The sequence below is a fragment of the Rhinoderma darwinii genome (genome assembly GCF_050947455.1).
Source record: "Rhinoderma darwinii isolate aRhiDar2 chromosome 2 unlocalized genomic scaffold, aRhiDar2.hap1 SUPER_2_unloc_56, whole genome shotgun sequence".
Lineage (NCBI taxonomy): Eukaryota > Metazoa > Chordata > Amphibia > Anura > Rhinodermatidae > Rhinoderma > Rhinoderma darwinii.
Window position 1 is genome coordinate 411,469 of NW_027461725.1, and position 20,701 is coordinate 432,169.

Genomic DNA, 20,701 nt, shown 5'->3' on the forward strand with positions numbered 1-20,701 from the left:
TCACTCAGTGTTGCCTGAGAGGGCAACACTGCAACAGCCGGCCCCCAGGCTGTCTTTTTTTTGCACAGCTAGTTGCCTCCAGGAGGCCACAAGAGGGAGACAAGGGACTGCAAAATGGAAAATAGGCATCCACCAACTTTACAGACAACTTGTTCTCCTTGCTCCTACAACCTCCATCCTTACACAGTTTGTTATTCTTCCTGGTAACATAGTAACAAATCCAAATTGCTGCTCTCTTTGTAGGCAAGCAAGGGTTTGTTGCAACTGCAATTCTTACTTCTTCTTGAAATGTAGGGACCACAGTACATTCCATCACATCCATCTAGTGTACACAGGTAGGTCCATTGTGACGGGCGGGCGGGCGGGCTGGCTGCTTTAATGGCTGTTTGCTGTTCCCCTACTCCACTCCACTATTTGACTATGGTGCTGCATCAATCAGTGGCTGGCTCAGGTGCAGCTCTTTAACCTACCTAGGAGGGAGGGCGGAGAGAAGACAAGGAAGGTGAATGAGCTGTTCCAATGTGAAATGCCGGAAACACAGAAACACAGACGACACAAAACAAGAGGTGGCAATGTATTAATTAATTGCATTTAATAAATTAGCTCATTATCACACATGACTGTACAAATGCATTGTCCAACAGGTGTTGAAATAATGGGATTAAAAGGGGAGATCCCATCCGAAAGACAAAAACAATGGCAAACACAAAAAGCACTTTTGGAATCTGATTTTAGTAAACACATAAGGAAAGGGTGCACCGGTCCTGGAAATACTGCAATACCAGGTCAATGCGTGGAGTGGACAGAGCAAGCTCTATTTCCATCTCCCTGTTCTAAAAATCCATTTAATATATGGTCCCCAGATAGGGGACGTATCAGATATTAAACTGATAAGAACAGATACTACACTTGATCTTAGCCAAAAGGCCGAGAAGCGATAACCCGAACGGGCCGCGCGTTGACCGAGCCTGCCCAATACTGCTGTTCACCCCTTGCAGCGATTCAGCCTACTCCTAGGCAATTCCATGGGGCCCTGCAGGCTCACACACACTCACAGCTACTAAGCGGGAGGTGAATAAAGGCCGGAGAGGAAGCAAGACAGGATTTGCTTCTTTTGCTTGCACCACAATGCAGTGCTGAAAGAGGAGGAATCGACATAAAAACGCCTTCCTGGCAACGCCCAAATGCCCTCCTGCCGTGCAATCACTGGCAGCAGCAGCAGCAGCAGCAGCAGCAGTAAGTGCATGCCCACTGCCACCCTTTCTCCTTTCACACCTTGTATCAGCTTTAATCCAGTCCAGTGCTGCCTGCTGAGCAGCACTGACCAACACTGCCTGGGCCCAGGCTTTTATCTCTGAGGCCCCATTATGATGTCAGAAAGCTGGCTCTGGCTCCTGAGGTCTCCACTATGACACGTGCAAAGTTCCGTCTGAACTTTATATAAGACGGTGCGGCTCAGTCAGTCACTCAGTGTTGCCTGAGAGGGCAACACTGCAACAGCCGGCCCCCAGGCTGTCTTTTTTTTGCACAGCTAGTTGCCTCCAGGAGGCCACAAGAGGGAGACAAGGGACTGCAAAATGGAAAATAGGCATCCACCAACTTTACAGACAACTTGTTCTCCTTGCTCCTACAACCTCCATCCTTACACAGTTTGTTATTCTTCCTGGTAACATAGTAACAAATCCAAATTGCTGCTCTCTTTGTAGGCAAGCAAGGGTTTGTTGCAACTGCAATTCTTACTTCTTCTTGAAATGTAGGGACCACAGTACATTCCATCACATCCATCTAGTGTACACAGGTAGGTCCATTGTGACGGGCGGGCGGGCGGGCTGGCTGCTTTAATGGCTGTTTGCTGTTCCCCTACTCCACTCCACTATTTGACTATGGTGCTGCATCAATCAGTGGCTGGCTCAGGTGCAGCTACCTACCTAGGAGGGAGGGCGGAGAGAAGACAAGGAAGGTGAATGAGCTGTTCCAATGTGAAATGCCGGAAACACAGAAACACAGACGACACAAAACAAGAGGTGGCAATGTATTAATTAATTGCATTTAATAAATTAGCTCATTATCACACATGACTGTACAAATGCATTGTCCAACAGGTGTTGAAATAATGGGATTAAAAGGGGAGATCCCATCCGAAAGACAAAAACAATGGCAAACACAAAAAGCACTTTTGGAATCTGATTTTAGTAAACACATAAGGAAAGGGTGCACCGGTCCTGGAAATACTGCAATACCAGGTCAATGCGTGGAGTGGACAGAGCAAGCTCTATTTCCATCTCCCTGTTCTAAAAATCCATTTAATATATGGTCCCCAGATAGGGGACGTATCAGATATTAAACTGATAAGAACAGATACTACACTTGATCTTAGCCAAAAGGCCGAGAAGCGATAACCCGAACGTGCCGCGCGTTTTGCTTCTTTTGCTTGCACCACAATGCAGTGCTGAAAGAGGAGGAATTGACATAAAAACGCCTTCCTGGCAACGCCCAAATGCCCTCCTGCCGTGCAAACACTGGCAGCAGCAGCAGCAGCAGCAGCAGTAAGTGCATGCCCACTGCCACCCCTTCTCCTTTCACACCTTGTATCAGCTTTAATCCAGTCCAGTGCTGCCTGCTGAGCAGCACTGACCAACACTGCCTGGGCCCAGGCTTTTATCTCTGAGGCCCCATTATGATGTCAGAAAGCTGGCTCTGGCTCCTGAGGTCTCCACTATGACACGTGCAAAGTTCCATCTGAACTTTATATAAGACGGTGCGGCTCAGTCAGTCACTCAGTGTTGCCTGAGAGGACAACTCAACAGCCGGCCCCCAGGCTGTCTTTTTTTTGCACAGCTAGTTGCCTCCAGGAGGCCACAAGAGGGAGACAAGGGACTGCAAAATGGAAAATAGGCATCCACCAACTTTACAGACAACTTGTTCTCCTTGCTCCTACAACCTCCATCCTTGCACAGTTTGTTATTCTTCCAGGTAACATAGTAACAAATCCAAATTGCTGCTCTCTTTGTAGGCAAGCAAGGGTTTGTTGCAACTGCAATTCTTACTTCTTCTTGAAATGTAGGGACCACAGTACATTCCATCACATCCATCTAGTGTACACAGGTAGGTCCATTGTGACGGGCGGGCGGGCGGGCTGGCTGCTTTAATGGCTGTTTGCTGTTCCCCTACTCCACTCCACTATTTGACTATGGTGCTGCATCAATCAGTGGCTGGCTCAGGTGCAGCTACCTACCTAGGAGGGAGGGCGGAGAGAAGACAAGGAAGGTGAATGAGCTGTTCCAATATGAAATGCCGGAAACACAGAAACACAGACGACACAAAACAAGAGGTGGCAATGTATTAATTAATTGCATTTAATAAATTAGCTCATTATCACACATGACTGTACAAATGCATTGTCCAACAGGTGTTGAAATAATGGGATTAAAAGGGGAGATCCCATCCGAAAGACAAAAACAATGGCAAACACAAAAAGCACTTTTGGAATCTGATTTTAGTAAACACATAAGGAAAGGGTGCACCGGTCCTGGAAATACTGCAATACCAGGTCAATGCGTGGAGTGGACAGAGCAAGCTCTATTTCCATCTCCCTGTTCTAAAAATCCATTTAATATATGGTCCCCAGATAGGGGACGTATCAGATATTAAACTGATAAGAACAGATACTACACTTGATCTTAGCCAAAAGGCCGAGAAGCGATAACCCGAACGGGCCGCGCGTTGACCGAGCCTGCCCAATACTGCTGTTCACCCATTGCAGCGATTCAGCCTACTCCTAGGCAATTCCATGGGGCCCTGCAGGCTCACACACACTCACAGCTACTAAGCGGGAGGTGAATAAAGGCCGGAGAGGAAGCAAGACAGGATTTGCTTCTTTTGCTTGCACCACAATGCAGTGCTGAAAGAGGAATCGACATAAAAACGCCTTCCTGGCAACGCCCAAATGCCATCCTGCCGTGCAAACACTGGCAGCAGCAGCAGCAGCAGCAGCAGTAAGTGCATGCCCACTGCCACCCCTTCTCCTTTCACACCTTGTATCAGCTTTAATCCAGTCCAGTGCTGCCTGCTGAGCAGCACTGACCAACACTGCCTGGGCCCAGGCTTTTATCTCTGAGGCCCCATTATGATGTCAGAAAGCTGGCTCTGGCTCCTGAGGTCTCCACTATGACACGTGCAAAGTTCCGTCTGAACTTTATATAAGACGGTGCGGCTCAGTCAGTCACTCAGTGTTGCCTGAGAGGGCAACACTGCAACAGCCGGCCCCCAGGCTGTCTTTTTTTTGCACAGCTAGTTGCCTCCAGGAGGCCACAAGAGGGAGACAAGGGACTGCAAAATGGAAAATAGGCATCCACCAACTTTACAGACAACTTGTTCTCCTTGCTCCTACTACCTCCATCCTTGCACAGTTTGTTATTCTTCCAGGTAACATAGTAACAAATCCAAATTGCTGCTCTCTTTGTAGGCAAGCAAGGGTTTGTTGCAACTGCAATTCTTACTTCTTCTTGAAATGTAGGGACCACAGTACATTCCATCACATCCATCTAGTGTACACAGGTAGGTCCATTGTGACGGGCGGGCTGGCTGCTTTAATGGCTGTTTGCTGTTCCCCTACTCCACTCCACTATTTGACTATGGTGCTGCATCAATCAGTGGCTGGCTCAGGTGCAGCTCTTTAACCTACCTAGGAGGGAGGGCGGAGAGAAGACAAGGAAGGTGAATGAGCTGTTCCAATGTGAAATGCCGGAAACACAGAAACACAGACGACACAAAACAAGAGGTGGCAATGTATTAATTAATTGCATTTAATAAATTAGCTCATTATCACACATGACTGTACAAATGCATTGTCCAACAGGTGTTGAAATAATGGGATTAAAAGGGGAGATCCCATCCGAAAGACAAAAACAATGGCAAACACAAAAAGCACTTTTGGAATCTGATTTTAGTAAACACATAAGGAAAGGGTGCACCGGTCCTGGAAATACTGCAATACCAGGTCAATGCGTGGAGTGGACAGAGCAAGCTCTATTTCCATCTCCCTGTTCTAAAAATCCATTTAATATATGGTCCCCAGATAGGGGACGTATCAGATATTAAACTGATAAGAACAGATACTACACTTGATCTTAGCCAAAAGGCCGAGAAGCGATAACCCGAACGGGCCGCGCGTTGACCGAGCCTGCCCAATACTGCTGTTCACCCCTTGCAGCGATTCAGCCTACTCCTAGGCAATTCCATGGGGCCCTGCAGGCTCACACACACTCACAGCTACTAAGCGGGAGGTGAATAAAGGCCGGAGAGGAAGCAAGACAGGATTTGCTTCTTTTGCTTGCACCACAATGCAGTGCTGAAAGAGGAGGAATCGACATAAAAACGCCTTCCTGGCAACGCCCAAATGCCCTCCTGCCGTGCAAACACTGGCAGCAGCAGCAGCAGCAGCAGCAGCAGCAGCAGCAGTAAGTGCATGCCCACTGCCACCCCTTCTCCTTTCACACCTTGTATCAGCTTTAATCCAGTCCAGTGCTGCCTGCTGAGCAGCACTGACCAACACTGCCTGGGCCCAGGCTTTTATCTCTGAGGCCCCATTATGATGTCAGAAAGCTGGCTCTGGCTCCTGAGGTCTCCACTATGACACGTGCAAAGTTCCGTCTGAACTTTATATAAGACGGTGCGGCTCAGTCAGTCACTCAGTGTTGCCTGAGAGGGCAACACTGCAACAGCCGGCCCCCAGGCTGTCTTTTTTTTGCACAGCTAGTTGCCTCCAGGAGGCCACAAGAGGGAGACAAGGGACTGCAAAATGGAAAATAGGCATCCACCAACTTTACAGACAACTTGTTCTCCTTGCTCCTACAACCTCCATCCTTGCACAGTTTGTTATTCTTCCAGGTAACATAGTAACAAATCCAAATTGCTGCTCTCTTTGTAGGCAAGCAAGGGTTTGTTGCAACTGCAATTCTTACTTCTTCTTGAAATGTAGGGACCACAGTACATTCCATCACATCCATCTAGTGTACACAGGTAGGTCCATTGTGACGGGCGGGCGGGCGGGCGGGCGGGCTGGCTGCTTTAATGGCTGTTTGCTGTTCCCCTACTCCACTCCACTATTTGAATATGGTGCTGCATCAATCAGTGGCTGGCTCAGGTGCAGCTCTTTAACCTACCTAGGAGGGAGGGCGGAGAGAAGACAAGGAAGGTGAATGAGCTGTTCCAATGTGAAATGCCGGAAACACAGAAACACAGACGACACAAAACAAGAGGTGGCAATGTATTAATTAATTGCATTTAATAAATTAGCTCATTATCACACATGACTGTACAAATGCATTGTCCAACAGGTGTTGAAATAATGGGATTAAAATGGGAGATCCCATCCGAAAGACAAAAACAATGGCAAACACAAAAAGCACTTTTGGAATCTGATTTTAGTAAACACATAAGGAAAGGGTGCACCGGTCCTGGAAATACTGCAATACCAGGTCAATGCGTGGAGTGGACAGAGCAAGCTCTATTTCCATCTCCCTGTTCTAAAAATCCATTTAATATATGGTCCCCAGATAGGGGACGTATCAGATATTAAACTGATAAGAACAGATACTACACTTGATCTTAGCCAAAAGGCCGAGAAGCGATAACCCGAACGTGCCGCGCGTTTTGCTTCTTTTGCTTGCACCACAATGCAGTGCTGAAAGAGGAGGAATCTACATAAAAACGCCTTCCTGGCAACGCCCAAATGCCCTCCTGCCGTGCAAACACTGGCAGCAGCAGCAGCAGCAGCAGTAAGTGCATGCCCACTGCCACCCCTTCTCCTTTCACACCTTGTATCAGCTTTAATCCAGTCCAGTGCTGCCTGCTGAGCAGCACTGACCAACACTGCCTGGGCCCAGGCTTTTATCTCTGAGGCCCCATTATGATGTCAGAAAGCTGGCTCTGGCTCCTGAGGTCTCCACTATGACACGTGCAAAGTTCCGTCTGAACTTTATATAAGACGGTGCGGCTCAGTCAGTCACTCAGTGTTGCCTGAGAGGGCAACACTGCAACAGCCGGCCCCCAGGCTGTGTTTTTTTTGCACAGCTAGTTGCCTCCAGGAGGCCACAAGAGGGAGACAAGGGACTGCAAAATGGAAAATAGGCATCCACCAACTTTACAGACAACTTGTTCTCCTTGCTCCTACAACCTCCATCCTTGCACAGTTTGTTATTCTTCCAGGTAACATAGTAACAAATCCAAATTGCTGCTCTCTTTGTAGGCAAGCAAGGGTTTGTTGCAACTGCAATTCTTACTTCTTCTTGAAATGTAGGGACCACAGTACATTCCATCACATCCATCTAGTGTACACAGGTAGGTCCATTGTGAAGGGCGGGCAGGCGGGCGGGCTGGCTGCTTTAATGGCTGTTTGCTGTTCCCCTACTCCACTCCACTATTTGACTATGGTGCTGCATCAATCAGTGGCTGGCTCAGGTGCAGCTCTTTAACCTACCTAGGAGGGAGGGCGGAGAGAAGACAAGGAAGGTGAATGAGCTGTTCCAATGTGAAATGCCGGAAACACAGAAACACAGACGACACAAAACAAGAGGTGGCAATGTATTAATTAATTGCATTTAATAAATTAGCTCATTATCACACATGACTGTACAAATGCATTGTCCAACAGGTGTTGAAATAATGGGATTAAAAGGGGAGATCCCATCCGAAAGACAAAAACAATGGCAAACACAAAAAGCACTTTTGGAATCTGATTTTAGTAAACACATAAGGAAAGGGTGCACCGGTGCTGGAAATACTGCAATGCCAGGTCAATGCGTGGAGTGGACAGAGCAAGCTCTATTTCCATCTCCCTGTTCTAAAAATCCATTTAATATATGGTCCCCAGATAGGGGACGTATCAGATATTAAACTGATAAGAACAGATACTACACTTGATCTTAGCCAAAAGGCCGAGAAGCGATAACCCGAACGTGCCGCGCGTTTTGCTTCTTTTGCTTGCACCACAATGCAGTGCTGAAAGAGGAGGAATCGACATAAAAACGCCTTCCTGGCAACGCCCAAATGCCCTCCTGCCGTGCAAACACTGGCAGCAGCAGCAGCAGCAGCAGCAGTAAGTGCATGCCCACTGCCACCCCTTCTCCTTTCACACCTTGTATCAGCTTTAATCCAGTCCAGTGCTGCCTGCTGAGCAGCACTGACCAACACTGCCTGGGCCCAGGCTTTTATCTCTGAGGCCCCATTATGATGTCAGAAAGCTGGCTCTGGCTCCTGAGGTCTCCACTATGACACGTGCAAAGTTCCGTCTGAACTTTATATAAGACGGTGCGGCTCAGTCAGTCACTCAGTGTTGCCTGAGAGGGCAACACTGCAACAGCCGGCCCCCAGGCTGTCTTTTTTTTGCACAGCTAGTTGCCTCCAGGAGGCCACAAGAGGGAGACAAGGGACTGCAAAATGGAAAATAGGCATCCACCAACTTTACAGACAACTTGTTCTCCTTGCTCCTACAACCTCCATCCTTGCACAGTTTGTTATTCTTCCAGGTAACATAGTAACAAATCCAAATTGCTGCTCTCTTTGTAGGCAAGCAAGGGTTTGTTGCAACTGCAATTCTTACTTCTTCTTGAAATGTAGGGACCACAGTACATTCCATCACATCCATCTAGTGTACACAGGTAGGTCCATTGTGACGGGCGGGCGGGCGGGCTGGCTGCTTTAATGGCTGTTTGCTGTTCCCCTACTCCACTCCACTATTTGACTATGGTGCTGCATCAATCAGTGGCTGGCTCAGGTGCAGCTCTTTAACCTACCTAGGAGGGAGGGCGGAGAGAAGACAAGGAAGGTGAATGAGCTGTTCCAATGTGAAATGCCGGAAACACAGAAACACAGACGACACAAAACAAGAGGTGGCAATGTATTAATTAATTGCATTTAATAAATTAGCTCATTATCACACATGACTGTACAAATGCATTGTCCAACTGGTGTTGAAATAATGGGATTAAAAGGGGAGATCCCATCCGAAAGACAAAAACAATGGCAAACACAAAAAGCACTTTTGGAATCTGATTTTAGTAAACACATAAGGAAAGGGTGCACCGGTCCTGGAAATACTGCAATACCAGGTCAATGCGTGGAGTGGACAGAGCAAGCTCTATTTCCATCTCCCTGTTCTAAAAATCCATTTAATATATGGTCCCCAGATAGGGGACATATCAGATATTAAACTGATAAGAACAGATACTACACTTGATCTTAGCCAAAAGGCCGAGAAGCGATAACCCGAACGCGCCGCGCGTTTTGCTTCTTTTGCTTGCACCACAATGCAGTGCTGAAAGAGGAGGAATCGACATAAAAACGCCTTCCTGGCAACGCCCAAATGCCCTCCTGCCGTGCAAACACTGGCAGCAGCAGCAGCAGCAGCAGTAAGTGCATGCCCACTGCCACCCCTTCTCCTTTCACACCTTGTATCAGCTTTAATCCAGTCCAGTGCTGCCTGCTGAGCAGCACTGACCAACACTGCCTGGGCCCAGGCTTTTATCTCTGAGGCCCCATTATGATGTCAGAAAGCTGGCTCTGGCTCCTGAGGTCTCCACTATGACACGTGCAAAGTTCCGTCTGAACTTTATATAAGACGGTGCGGCTCAGTCAGTCACTCAGTGTTGCCTGAGAGGGCAACACTGCAACAGCCGGCCCCCAGGCTGTCTTTTTTTTGCACAGCTAGTTGCCTCCAGGAGGCCACAAGAGGGAGACAAGGGACTGCAAAATGGAAAAAAAGCATCCACCAACTTTACAGACAACTTGTTCTCCTTGCTCCTACAACCTCCATCCTTGCACAGTTTGTTATTCTTCCAGGTAACATAGTAACAAATCCAAATTGCTGCTCTCTTTGTAGGCAAGCAAGGGTTTGTTGCAACTGCAATTCTTACTTCTTCTTGAAATGTAGGGACCACAGTACATTCCATCACATCCATCTAGTGTACACAGGTAGGTCCATTGTGACGGGCGGGCGGGCGGGCGGGCTGGCTGCTTTTATGGCTGTTTGTTGTTCCCCTACTCCACTCCACTATTTGACTATGGTGCTGCATCAATCAGTGGCTGGCTCAGGTGCAGCTCTTTAACCTACCTAGGAGGGAGGGCGGAGAGAAGACAAGGAAGGTGAATGAGCTGTTCCAATGTGAAATGCCGGAAACACAGAAACACAGACGACACAAAACAAGAGGTGGCAATGTATTAATTAATTGCATTTAATAAATTAGCTCATTATCACACATGACTGTACAAATGCATTGTCCAAAAGGTGTTGAAATAATGGGATTAAAAGGGGAGATCCCATCCGAAAGACAAAAACAATGGCAAACACAAAAAGCACTTTTGGAATCTGATTTTAGTAAACACATAAGGAAAGGGTGCACCGGTCCTGGAAATACTGCAATACCAGGTCAATGCGTGGAGTGGACAGAGCAAGCTCTATTTCCATCTCCCTGTTCTAAAAATCCATTTAATATATGGTCCCCAGATAGGGGACGTATCAGATATTAAACTGATAAGAACAGATACTACACTTGATCTTAGCCAAAAGGCCGAGAAGCGATAACCCGAACGTGCCGCGCGTTTTGCTTCTTTTGCTTGCACCACAATGCAGTGCTGAAAGAGGAGGAATCGACATAAAAACGCCTTCCTGGCAACGCCCAAATGCCCTCCTGCCGTGCAAACACTGGCAGCAGCAGCAGCAGCAGCAGCAGCAGCAGTAAGTGCATGCCCACTGCCACCCCTTCTCCTTTCACACCTTGTATCAGCTTTAATCCAGTCCAGTGCTGCCTGCTGAGCAGCACTGACCAACACTGCCTGGGCCCAGGCTTTTATCTCTGAGGCCCCATTATGATGTCAGAAAGCTGGCTCTGGCTCCTGAGGTCTCCACTATGACACGTGCAAAGTTCCGTCTGAACTTTATATAAGACGGTGCGGCTCAGTCAGTCACTCAGTGTTGCCTGAGAGGGCAACACTGCAACAGCCGGCCCCCAGGCTGTCTTTTTTTTGCACAGCTAGTTGCCTCCAGGAGGCCACAAGAGGGAGACAAGGGACTGCAAAATGGAAAATAGGCATCCACCAACTTTACAGACAACTTGTTCTCCTTGCTCCTACAACCTCCATCCTTGCACAGTTTGTTATTCTTCCAGGTAACATAGTAACAAATCCAAATTGCTGCTCTCTTTGTAGGCAAGCAAGGGTTTGTTGCAACTGAAGTTCTTACTTCTTCTTGAAATGTAGGGACCACAGTAAATTCCATCACATCCATCTAGTGTACACAGGTAGGCCCATTGTGACGGGCGGGCGGGCGGGCTGGCTGCTTTAATGGCTGTTTGCTGTTCCCCTACTCCACTCCACTATTTGACTATGGTGCTGCATCAATCAGTGGCTGGCTCAGGTGCAGCTCTTTAACCTACCTAGGAGGGAGGGCGGAGAGAAGACAAGGAAGGTGAATGAGCTGTTCCAATGTGAAATGCCGGAAACACAGAAACACAGACGACACAAAACAAGAGGTGGCAATGTATTAATTAATTGCATTTAATAAATTAGCTCATTATCACACATGACTGTACAAATGCATTGTCCAACAGGTGTTGAAATAATGGGATTAAAAGGGGAGATCCCATCCGAAAGACAAAAACAATGGCAAACACAAAAAGCACTTTTGGAATCTGATTTTAGTAAACACATAAGGAAAGGGTGCACCGGTCCTGGAAATACTGCAATACCAGGTCAATGCGTGGAGTGGACAGAGCAAGCTCTATTTCCATCTCCCTGTTCTAAAAATCCATTTAATATATGGTCCCCAGATAGGGGACATATCAGATATTAAACTGATAAGAACAGATACTACACTTGATCTTAGCCAAAAGGCCGAGAAGCGATAACCCGAACGCGCCGCGCGTTTTGCTTCTTTTGCTTGCACCACAATGCAGTGCTGAAAGAGGAGGAATCGACATAAAAACGCCTTCCTGGCAACGCCCAAATGCCCTCCTGCCGTGCAAACACTGGCAGCAGCAGCAGCAGCAGCAGCAGTAAGTGCATGCCCACTGCCACCCCTTCTCCTTTCACACCTTGTATCAGCTTTAATCCAGTCCAGTGCTGCCTGCTGAGCAGCACTGACCAACACTGCCTGGGCCCAGGCTTTTATCTCTGAGGCCCCATTATGATGTCAGAAAGCTGGCTCTGGCTCCTGAGGTCTCCACTATGACACGTGCAAAGTTCCGTCTGAACTTTATATAAGACGGTGCGGCTCAGTCAGTCACTCAGTGTTGCCTGAGAGGGCAACACTGCAACAGCCGGCCCCCAGGCTGTCTTTTTTTTGCACAGCTAGTTGCCTCCAGGAGGCCACAAGAGGGAGACAAGGGACTGCAAAATGGAAAATAGGCATCCACCAACTTTACAGACAACTTGTTCTCCTTGCTCCTACAACCTCCATCCTTGCACAGTTTGTTATTCTTCCAGGTAACATAGTAACAAATCCAAATTGCTGCTCTCTTTGTAGGCAAGCAAGGGTTTGTTGCAACTGCAATTCTTACTTCTTCTTGAAATGTAGGGACCACAGTACATTCCATCACATCCATCTAGTGTACACAGGTAGGTCCATTGTGACGGGCGGGCGGGCGGGCTGGCTGCTTTAATGGCTGTTTGTTGTTCCCCTACTCCACTCCACTATTTGACTATGGTGCTGCATCAATCAGTGGCTGGCTCAGGTGCAGCTCTTTAACATACCTAGGAGGGAGGGCGGAGAGAAGACAAGGAAGGTGAATGAGCTGTTCCAATGTGAAATGCCGGAAACACAGAAACACAGACGACACAAAACAAGAGGTGGCAATGTATTAATTAATTGCATTTAATAAATTAGCTCATTATCACACATGACTGTACAAATGCATTGTCCAACAGGTGTTGAAATAATGGGATTAAAAGGGGAGATCCCATCCGAAAGACAAAAACAATGGCAAACACAAAAAGCACTTTTGGAATCTGATTTTAGTAAACACATAAGGAAAGGGTGCACCGGTCCTGGAAATACTGCAATACCAGGTCAATGCGTGGAGTGGACAGAGCAAGCTCTATTTCCATCTCCCTGTTCTAAAAATCCATTTAATATATGGTCCCCAGATAGGGGACGTATCAGATATTAAACTGATAAGAACAGATACTACACTTGATCTTAGCCAAAAGGCCGAGAAGCGATAACCCGAACGGGCCGCGCGTTGACCGAGCCTGCCCAATACTGCTGTTCACCCCTTGCAGCGATTCAGCCTACTCCTAGGCAATTCCATGGGGCCCTGCAGGCTCACACACACTCACAGCTACTAAGCGGGAGGTGAATAAAGGCCGGAGAGGAAGCAAGACAGGATTTGCTTCTTTTGCTTGCACCACAATGCAGTGCTGAAAGAGGAGGAATCGACATAAAAACGCCCACCTGGCAACGCCCAAATGCCCTCCTGCCGTGCAAACACTGGCAGCAGCAGCAGCAGCAGCAGCAGCAGTAAGTGCATGCCCACTGCCACCCCTTCTCCTTTCACACCTTGTATCAGCTTTAATCCAGTCCAGTGCTGCCTGCTGAGCAGCACTGACCAACACTGCCTGGGCCCAGGCTTTTATCTCTGAGGCCCCATTATGATGTCAGAAAGCTGGCTCTGGCTCCTGAGGTCTCCACTATGACACGTGCAAAGTTCCGTCTGAACTTTATATAAGACGGTGCGGCTCAGTCAGTCACTCAGTGTTGCCTGAGAGGGCAACACTGCAACAGCCGGCCCCCAGGCTGACTTTTTTTTGCACAGCTAGTTGCCTCCAGGAGGCCACAAGAGGGAGACAAGGGACTGCAAAATGGAAAATAGGCATCCACCAACTTTACAGACAACTTGTTCTCCTTGCTCCTACAACCTCCATCCTTGCACAGTTTGTTATTCTTCCAGGTAACATAGTAACAAATCCAAATTGCTGCTCTCTTTGTAGGCAAGCAAGGGTTTGTTGCAACTGCAATTCTTACTTCTTCTTGAAATGTAGGGACCACAGTACATTCCATCACATCCATCTAGTGTACACAGGTAGGTCCATTGTGACGGGCGGGCGGGCGGGCTGGCTGCTTTAATGGCTGTTTGCTGTTCCCCTACTGCACTCCACTATTTGACTATGGTGCTGCATCAATCAGTGGCTGGCTCAGGTGCAGCTCTTTAACCTACCTAGGAGGGAGGGCGGAGAGAAGACAAGGAAGGTGAATGAGCTGTTCCAATGTGAAATGCCGGAAACACAGAAACACAGACGACACAAAACAAGAGGTGGCAATGTATTAATTAATTGCATTTAATAAATTAGCTCATTATCACACATGACTGTACAAATGCATTGTCCAACAGGTGTTGAAATAATGGGATTAAAAGGGGAGATCCCATCCGAAAGACAAAAACAATGGCAAACACAAAAAGCACTTTTGGAATCTGATTTTAGTAAACACATAAGGAAAGGGTGCACCGGTCCTGGAAATACTGCAATACCAGGTCAATGCGTGGAGTGGACAGAGCAAGCTCTATTTCCATCTCCCTGTTCTAAAAATCCATTTAATATATGGTCCCCAGATAGGGGACGTATCAGATATTAAACTGATAAGAACAGATACTACACTTGATCTTAGCCAAAAGGCCGAGAAGCGATAACCCGAACGTGCCGCGCGTTTTGCTTCTTTTGCTTGCACCACAATGCAGTGCTGAAAGAGGAGGAATCGACATAAAAACGCCTTCCTGGCAACGCCCAAATGCCCTCCTGCCGTGCAAACACTGGCAGCAGCAGCAGCAGCAGCAGCAGTAAGTGCATGCCCACTGCCACCCCTTCTCCTTTCACACCTTGTATCAGCTTTAATCCAGTCCAGTGCTGCCTGCTGAGCAGCACTGACCAACACTGCCTGGGCCCAGGCTTTTATCTCTGAGGCCCCATTATGATGTCAGAAAGCTGGCTCTGGCTCCTGAGGTCTCCACTATGACACGTGCAAAGTTCCGTCTGAACTTTATATAAGACGGTGCGGCTCAGTCAGTCACTCAGTGTTGCCTGAGAGGGCGACACTGCAACAGCCGGCCCCCAGGCTGTCTTTTTTTTGCACAGCTAGTTGCCTCCAGGAGGCCACAAGAGGGAGACAAGGGACTGCAAAATGGAAAATAGGCATCCACCAACTTTACAGACAACTTGTTCTCCTTGCTCCTACAACCTCCATCCTTGCACAGTTTGTTATTCTTCCAGGTAACATAGTAACAAATCCAAATTGCTGCTCTCTTTGTAGGAAAGCAAGGGTTTGTTGCAACTGCAATTCTTACTTCTTCTTGAAATGTAGGGACCACAGTACATTCCATCACATCCATCTAGTGTACACAGGTAGGTCCATTGTGACGGGCGGGCGGGCTGGCTGGCTGCTTTAATGGCTGTTTGCTGTTCCCCTACTCCACTCCACTATTTGACTATGGTGCTGCATCAATCAGTGGCTGGCTCAGGTGCAGCTCTTTAACCTACCTAGGAGGGAGGGCGGAGAGAAGACAAGGAAGGTGAATGAGCTGTTCCAATGTGAAATGCCGGAAACACAGAAACACAGACGACACAAAACAAGAGGTGGCAATGTATTAATTAATTGCATTTAATAAATTAGCTCATTATCACACATGACTGTACAAATGCATTGTCCAACAGGTGTTGAAATAATGGGATTAAAAGGGGAGATCCCATCCGAAAGACAAAAACAATGGCAAACACAAAAAGCACTTTTGGAATCTGATTTTAGTAAACACATAAGGAAAGGGTGCACCGGTCCTGGAAATACTGCAATACCATGTCAATGCGTGGAGTGGACAGAGCAAGCTCTATTTCCATCTCCCTGTTCTAAAAATCCATTTAATATATGGTCCCCAGATAGGGGACGTATCAGATATTAAACTGATAAGAACAGATACTACACTTGATCTTAGCCAAAAGGCCGAGAAGCGATAACCCGAACGTGCCGCGCGTTTTGCTTCTTTTGCTTGCACCACAATGCAGTGCTGAAAGAGGAGGAATCGACATAAAAACGCCTTCCTGGCAACGCCCAAATGCCCTCCTGCCGTGCAAACACTGGCAGCAGCAGCAGTAAGTGCATGCCCACTGCCACCCCTTCTCCTTTCACACCTTGTATCAGCTTTAATCCAGTCCAGTGCTGCCTGCTGAGCAGCACTGACCAACACTGCCTGGACCCAGGCTTTTATCTCTGAGGCCCCATTATGATGTCAGAAAGCTGGCTCTGGCTCCTGAGGTCTCCACTATGACACGTGCAAAGTTCCGTCTGAACTTTATATAAGACGGTGCGGCTCAGTCAGTCACTCAGTGTTGCCTGAGAGGGCAACACTGCAACAGCCGGCCCCCAGGCTGTCTTTTTTTTGCACAGCTAGTTGCCTCCAGGAGGCCACAAGAGGGAGACAAGGAACTGCAAAATGGAAAATAGGCATCCACCAACTTTACAGACAACTTGTTCTCCTTGCTCCTACAACCTCCATCCTTGCACAGTTTGTTATTCTTCCAGGTAACATAGTAACAAATCCAAATTGCTGCTCTCTTTGTAGGAAAGCAAGGGTTTGTTGCAACTGCAATTCTTACTTCTTCTTGAAATGTAGGGACCACAGTACATTCCATCACATCCATCTAGTGTACACAGGTAGGTCCATTGTGACGGGCGGGCGGGCTGGCTGGCTGCTTTAATGGCTTTTTGCTGTTCCCCTACTCCACTCCACTATTTGACTATGGTGCTGCATCAATCAGTGGCTGGCTCAGGTGCAGCTCTTTAACCTACCTAGGAGGGAGGGCGGAGAGAAGACAAGGAAGGTGAATGAGCTGTTCCAATGTGAAATGCCGGAAACACAGAAACACAGACGACACAAAACAAGAGGTGGCAATGTATTAATTAATTGCATTTAATAAATTAGCTCATTATCACACATGACTGTACAAATGCATTGTCCAACAGGTGTTGAAATAATGGGATTAAAAGGGGAGATCCCATCCGAAAGACAAAAACAATGGCAAACACAAAAAGCACTTTTGGAATCTGATTTTAGTAAACACATAAGGAAAGGGTGCACCGGTCCTGGAAATACTGCAATACCATGTCAATGCGTGGAGTGGACAGAGCAAGCTCTATTTCCATCTCCCTGTTCTAAAAATCCATTTAATATATAGTCCACAGATAGGGGACGTATCAGATATTAAACTGATAAGAACAGATACTACACTTGATCTTAGCCAAAAGGCCGAGAAGCGATAACCCGAACGTGCCGCGCGTTTTGCTTCTTTTGCTTGCACCACAATGCAGTGCTGAAAGAGGAGGAATCGACATAAAAACGCCTTCCTGGCAACGCCCAAATGCCCTCCTGCCGTGCAAACACTGGCAGCAGCAGCAGCAGCAGCAGTAAGTGCATGCCCACTGCCACCCCTTCTCCTTTCACACCTTGTATCAGCTTTAATCCAGTCCAGTGCTGCCTGCTGAGCAGCACTGACCAACACTGCCTGGGCCCAGGCTTTTATCTCTGAGGCCCCATTATGATGTCAGAAAGCTGGCTCTGGCTCCTGAGGTCTCCACTATGACACGTGCAAAGTTCCGTCTGAACTTTATATAAGACGGTGCGGCTCAGTCAGTCACTCAGTGTTGCCTGAGAGGGCAACACTGCAACAGCCGGCCCCCAGGCTGTCTTTTTTTTGCACAGCTAGTTGCCTCCAGGAGGCCACAAGAGGGAGACAAGGGACTGCAAAATGGAAAATAGGCATCCACCAACTTTACAGACAACTTGTTCTCCTTGCTCCTACAACCTCCATCCTTGCACAGTTTGTTATTCTTCCAGGTAACATAGTAACAAATCCAAATTGCTGCTCCCTTTGTAGGCAAGCAAGGGTTTGTTGCAACTGCAATTCTTACTTCTTCTTGAAATGTAGGGACCACAGTACATTCCATCACATCCATCTAGTGTACACAGGTAGGTCCATTGTGACGGGCGGGCGGGCGGGCTGGCTGCTTTAATGGCTGTTTGCTGTTCCCCTACTCCACTCCACTATTTGACTATGGTGCTGCATCAATCAGTGGCTGGCTCAGGTGCAGCTCTTTAACCTACCTAGGAGGGAGGGCGGAGAGAAGACAAGGAAGGTGAATGAGCTGTTCCAATGTGAAATGCCGGAAACACAGAAACACAGACGACACAAAACAAGAGGTGGCAATGTATTAATTAATTGCATTTAATAAATTAGCTCATTATCACACATGACTGTACAAATGCATTGTCCAACAGGTGTTGAAATAATGGGATTAAAAGGGGAGATCCCATCCGAAAGACAAAAACAATGGCAAACACAAAAAGCACTTTTGGAATCTGATTTTAGTAAACACATAAGGAAAGGGTGCACCGGTCCTGGAAATACTGCAATACCAGGTCAATGCGTGGAGTGGACAGAGCAAGCTCTATTTCCATCTCCCTGTTCTAAAAATCCATTTAATATATGGTCCCCAGATAGGGGACGTATCAGATATTAAACTGATAAGAACAGATACTACACTTGATCTTAGCCAAAAGGCCGAGAAGCGATAACCCGAACGTGCCGCGCGTTTTGCTTCTTTTGCTTGCACCACAATGCAGTGCTGAAAGAGGAGGAATCGACATAAAAACGCCTTCCTGGCAACGCCCAAATGCCCTCCTGCCGTGCACACACTGGCAGCAGCAGCAGTAAGTGCATGCCCACTGCCACCCCTTCTCCTTTCACACCTTGTATCAGCTTTAATCCAGTCCAGTGCTGCCTGCTGAGCAGCACTGACCAACACTGCCTGGGCCCAGGCTTTTATCTCTGAGGCCCCATTATGATGTCAGAAAGCTGGCTCTGGCTCCTGAGGTCTCCACTATGACACGTGCAAAGTTCCGTCTGAACTTTATATAAGACGGTGCGGCTCAGTCAGTCACTCAGTGTTGCCTGAGAGGGCAACACTGCAACAGCCGGCCCCCAGGCTGTCTTTTTTTTGCACAGCTAGTTGCCTCCAGGAGGCCACAAGAGGGAGACAAGGGACTGCAAAATGGAAAATAGGCATCCACCAACTTTACAGACAACTTGTTCTCCTTGCTCCTACAACCTCCATCCTTGCACAGTTTGTTATTCTTCCAGGTAACATAGTAACAAATCCAAATTGCTGCTCTCTTTGTAGGAAAGCAAGGGTTTGTTGCAACTGCAATTCTTACTTCTTCTTGAAATGTAGGGACCACAGTACATTCCATCACATCCATCTAGTGTACACAGGTAGGTCCATTGTGACGGGCGGGCGGGCTGGCTGGCTGCTTTAATGGCTGTTTGCTGTTCCCCTACTCCACTCCACTATTTGACTATGGTGCTGCATCAATCAGTGGCTGGCTCAGGTGCAGCTCTTTAACCTACCTAGGAGGGAGGGCGGAGAGAAGACAAGGAAGGTGAATGAGCTGTTCCAATGTGAAATGCCGGAAACACAGAAACACAGACGACACAAAACAAGAGGTGGCAATGTATTAATTAATTGCATTTAATAAATTAGCTCATTATCACACATGACTGTACAAATGCATTGTCCAACAGGTGTTGAAATAATGGGATTAAAAGGGGAGATCCCATCCGAAAGACAAAAACAATGGCAAACACAAAAAGCACTTTTGGAATCTGATTTTAGTAAACACATAAGGAAAGGGTGCACCGGTCCTGGAAATACTGCAATACCAGGTCAATGCGTGGAGTGGACAGAGCAAGCTCTATTTCCATCTCCCTGTTCTAAAAATCCATTTAATATATGGTCCCCAGATAGGGGACGTATCAGATATTAAACTGATAAGAACAGATACTACACTTGATCTTAGCCAAAAGGCCGAGAAGCGATAACCCGAACGTGCCGCGCGTTTTGCTTCTTTTGCTTGCACCACAATGCAGTGCTGAAAGAGGAGGAATCGACATAAAAACGCCTTCCTGGCAACGCCCAAATGCCCTCCTGCCGTGCACACACTGGCAGCAGCAGCAGCAGTAAGTGCATGCCCACTGCCACCCCTTCTCCTTTCACACCTTGTATCAGCTTTAATCCAGTCCAGTGCTGCCTGCTGAGCAGCACTGACCAACACTGCCTGGGCCCAGGCTTTTATCTCTGAGGCCCCATTATGATGTCAGAAAGCTGGCTCTGGCTCCTGAGGTCTCCACTATGACACGTGCAAAGTTCCGTCTGAACTTTATATAAGACGGTGCGGCTCAGTCAGTCACTCAGTGTTGCCTGAGAGGGCAACACTGCAACAGCCGGCCCCCAGGCTGTCTTTTTTTTGCACAGCTAGTTGCCTCCAGGAGGCCACAAGAGGGAGACAAGGGACTGCAAAATGGAAAATAGGCATCCACCAACTTTACAGACAACTTGTTCTCCTTGCTCCTACAACCTCCATCCTTGCACAGTTTGTTATTCTTCCAGGTAACATAGTAACAAATCCAAATTGCTGCTCTCTTTGTAGGCAAGCAAGGGTTTGTTGCAACTGCAATTCTTACTTCTTCTTGAAATGTAGGGACCACAGTACATTCCATCACATCCATCTAGTGTACACAGGTAGGTCCATTGTGACGGGCGGGCGGGCGGGCTGGCTGCTTTAATGGCTGTTTGCTGTTCCCCTACTCCACTCCACTATTTGACTAT

The 20,701-nt window shown here is 47.6% G+C and overlaps 15 non-coding genes across 15 annotated transcripts; all 15 read right to left on the reverse strand.

The window, feature by feature from the left end:
* Positions 1-748: 748 nt before the first annotated feature.
* LOC142680509 (U2 spliceosomal RNA) lies at positions 749-939 on the reverse strand. The gene has a single exon (XR_012852985.1). It is a non-coding gene; the product is annotated as a U2 spliceosomal RNA (small nuclear RNA).
* Positions 940-2,206: 1,267 nt separating this feature from the next.
* Positions 2,207-2,397, reverse strand: LOC142680510 (U2 spliceosomal RNA). The gene has a single exon (XR_012852986.1). It is a non-coding gene; the product is annotated as a U2 spliceosomal RNA (small nuclear RNA).
* Positions 2,398-3,513: 1,116 nt separating this feature from the next.
* LOC142680511 (U2 spliceosomal RNA) lies at positions 3,514-3,704 on the reverse strand. The gene has a single exon (XR_012852987.1). It is a non-coding gene; the product is annotated as a U2 spliceosomal RNA (small nuclear RNA).
* A 1,258-nt stretch (positions 3,705-4,962) lies between these two features.
* LOC142680513 (U2 spliceosomal RNA) lies at positions 4,963-5,153 on the reverse strand. The gene has a single exon (XR_012852988.1). It is a non-coding gene; the product is annotated as a U2 spliceosomal RNA (small nuclear RNA).
* Positions 5,154-6,442: 1,289 nt separating this feature from the next.
* Positions 6,443-6,633, reverse strand: LOC142680514 (U2 spliceosomal RNA). The gene has a single exon (XR_012852989.1). It is a non-coding gene; the product is annotated as a U2 spliceosomal RNA (small nuclear RNA).
* Positions 6,634-7,758: 1,125 nt separating this feature from the next.
* Positions 7,759-7,949, reverse strand: LOC142680911 (U2 spliceosomal RNA). The gene has a single exon (XR_012853312.1). It is a non-coding gene; the product is annotated as a U2 spliceosomal RNA (small nuclear RNA).
* A 1,124-nt stretch (positions 7,950-9,073) lies between these two features.
* Positions 9,074-9,264, reverse strand: LOC142680401 (U2 spliceosomal RNA). The gene has a single exon (XR_012852896.1). It is a non-coding gene; the product is annotated as a U2 spliceosomal RNA (small nuclear RNA).
* A 1,125-nt stretch (positions 9,265-10,389) lies between these two features.
* LOC142680515 (U2 spliceosomal RNA) lies at positions 10,390-10,580 on the reverse strand. The gene has a single exon (XR_012852990.1). It is a non-coding gene; the product is annotated as a U2 spliceosomal RNA (small nuclear RNA).
* Positions 10,581-11,710: 1,130 nt separating this feature from the next.
* Positions 11,711-11,901, reverse strand: LOC142680402 (U2 spliceosomal RNA). The gene has a single exon (XR_012852897.1). It is a non-coding gene; the product is annotated as a U2 spliceosomal RNA (small nuclear RNA).
* Positions 11,902-13,025: 1,124 nt separating this feature from the next.
* On the reverse strand, positions 13,026-13,216 carry LOC142680516 (U2 spliceosomal RNA). The gene has a single exon (XR_012852991.1). It is a non-coding gene; the product is annotated as a U2 spliceosomal RNA (small nuclear RNA).
* Positions 13,217-14,488: 1,272 nt separating this feature from the next.
* LOC142680517 (U2 spliceosomal RNA) lies at positions 14,489-14,679 on the reverse strand. Its single transcript, XR_012852992.1, has one exon. It is a non-coding gene; the product is annotated as a U2 spliceosomal RNA (small nuclear RNA).
* A 1,124-nt stretch (positions 14,680-15,803) lies between these two features.
* Positions 15,804-15,994, reverse strand: LOC142680859 (U2 spliceosomal RNA). Its single transcript, XR_012853271.1, has one exon. It is a non-coding gene; the product is annotated as a U2 spliceosomal RNA (small nuclear RNA).
* Positions 15,995-17,106: 1,112 nt separating this feature from the next.
* LOC142680919 (U2 spliceosomal RNA) lies at positions 17,107-17,297 on the reverse strand. The gene has a single exon (XR_012853318.1). It is a non-coding gene; the product is annotated as a U2 spliceosomal RNA (small nuclear RNA).
* A 1,121-nt stretch (positions 17,298-18,418) lies between these two features.
* LOC142680520 (U2 spliceosomal RNA) lies at positions 18,419-18,609 on the reverse strand. Its single transcript, XR_012852993.1, has one exon. It is a non-coding gene; the product is annotated as a U2 spliceosomal RNA (small nuclear RNA).
* A 1,112-nt stretch (positions 18,610-19,721) lies between these two features.
* Positions 19,722-19,912, reverse strand: LOC142680521 (U2 spliceosomal RNA). Its single transcript, XR_012852994.1, has one exon. It is a non-coding gene; the product is annotated as a U2 spliceosomal RNA (small nuclear RNA).
* Positions 19,913-20,701: the final 789 nt, after the last annotated feature.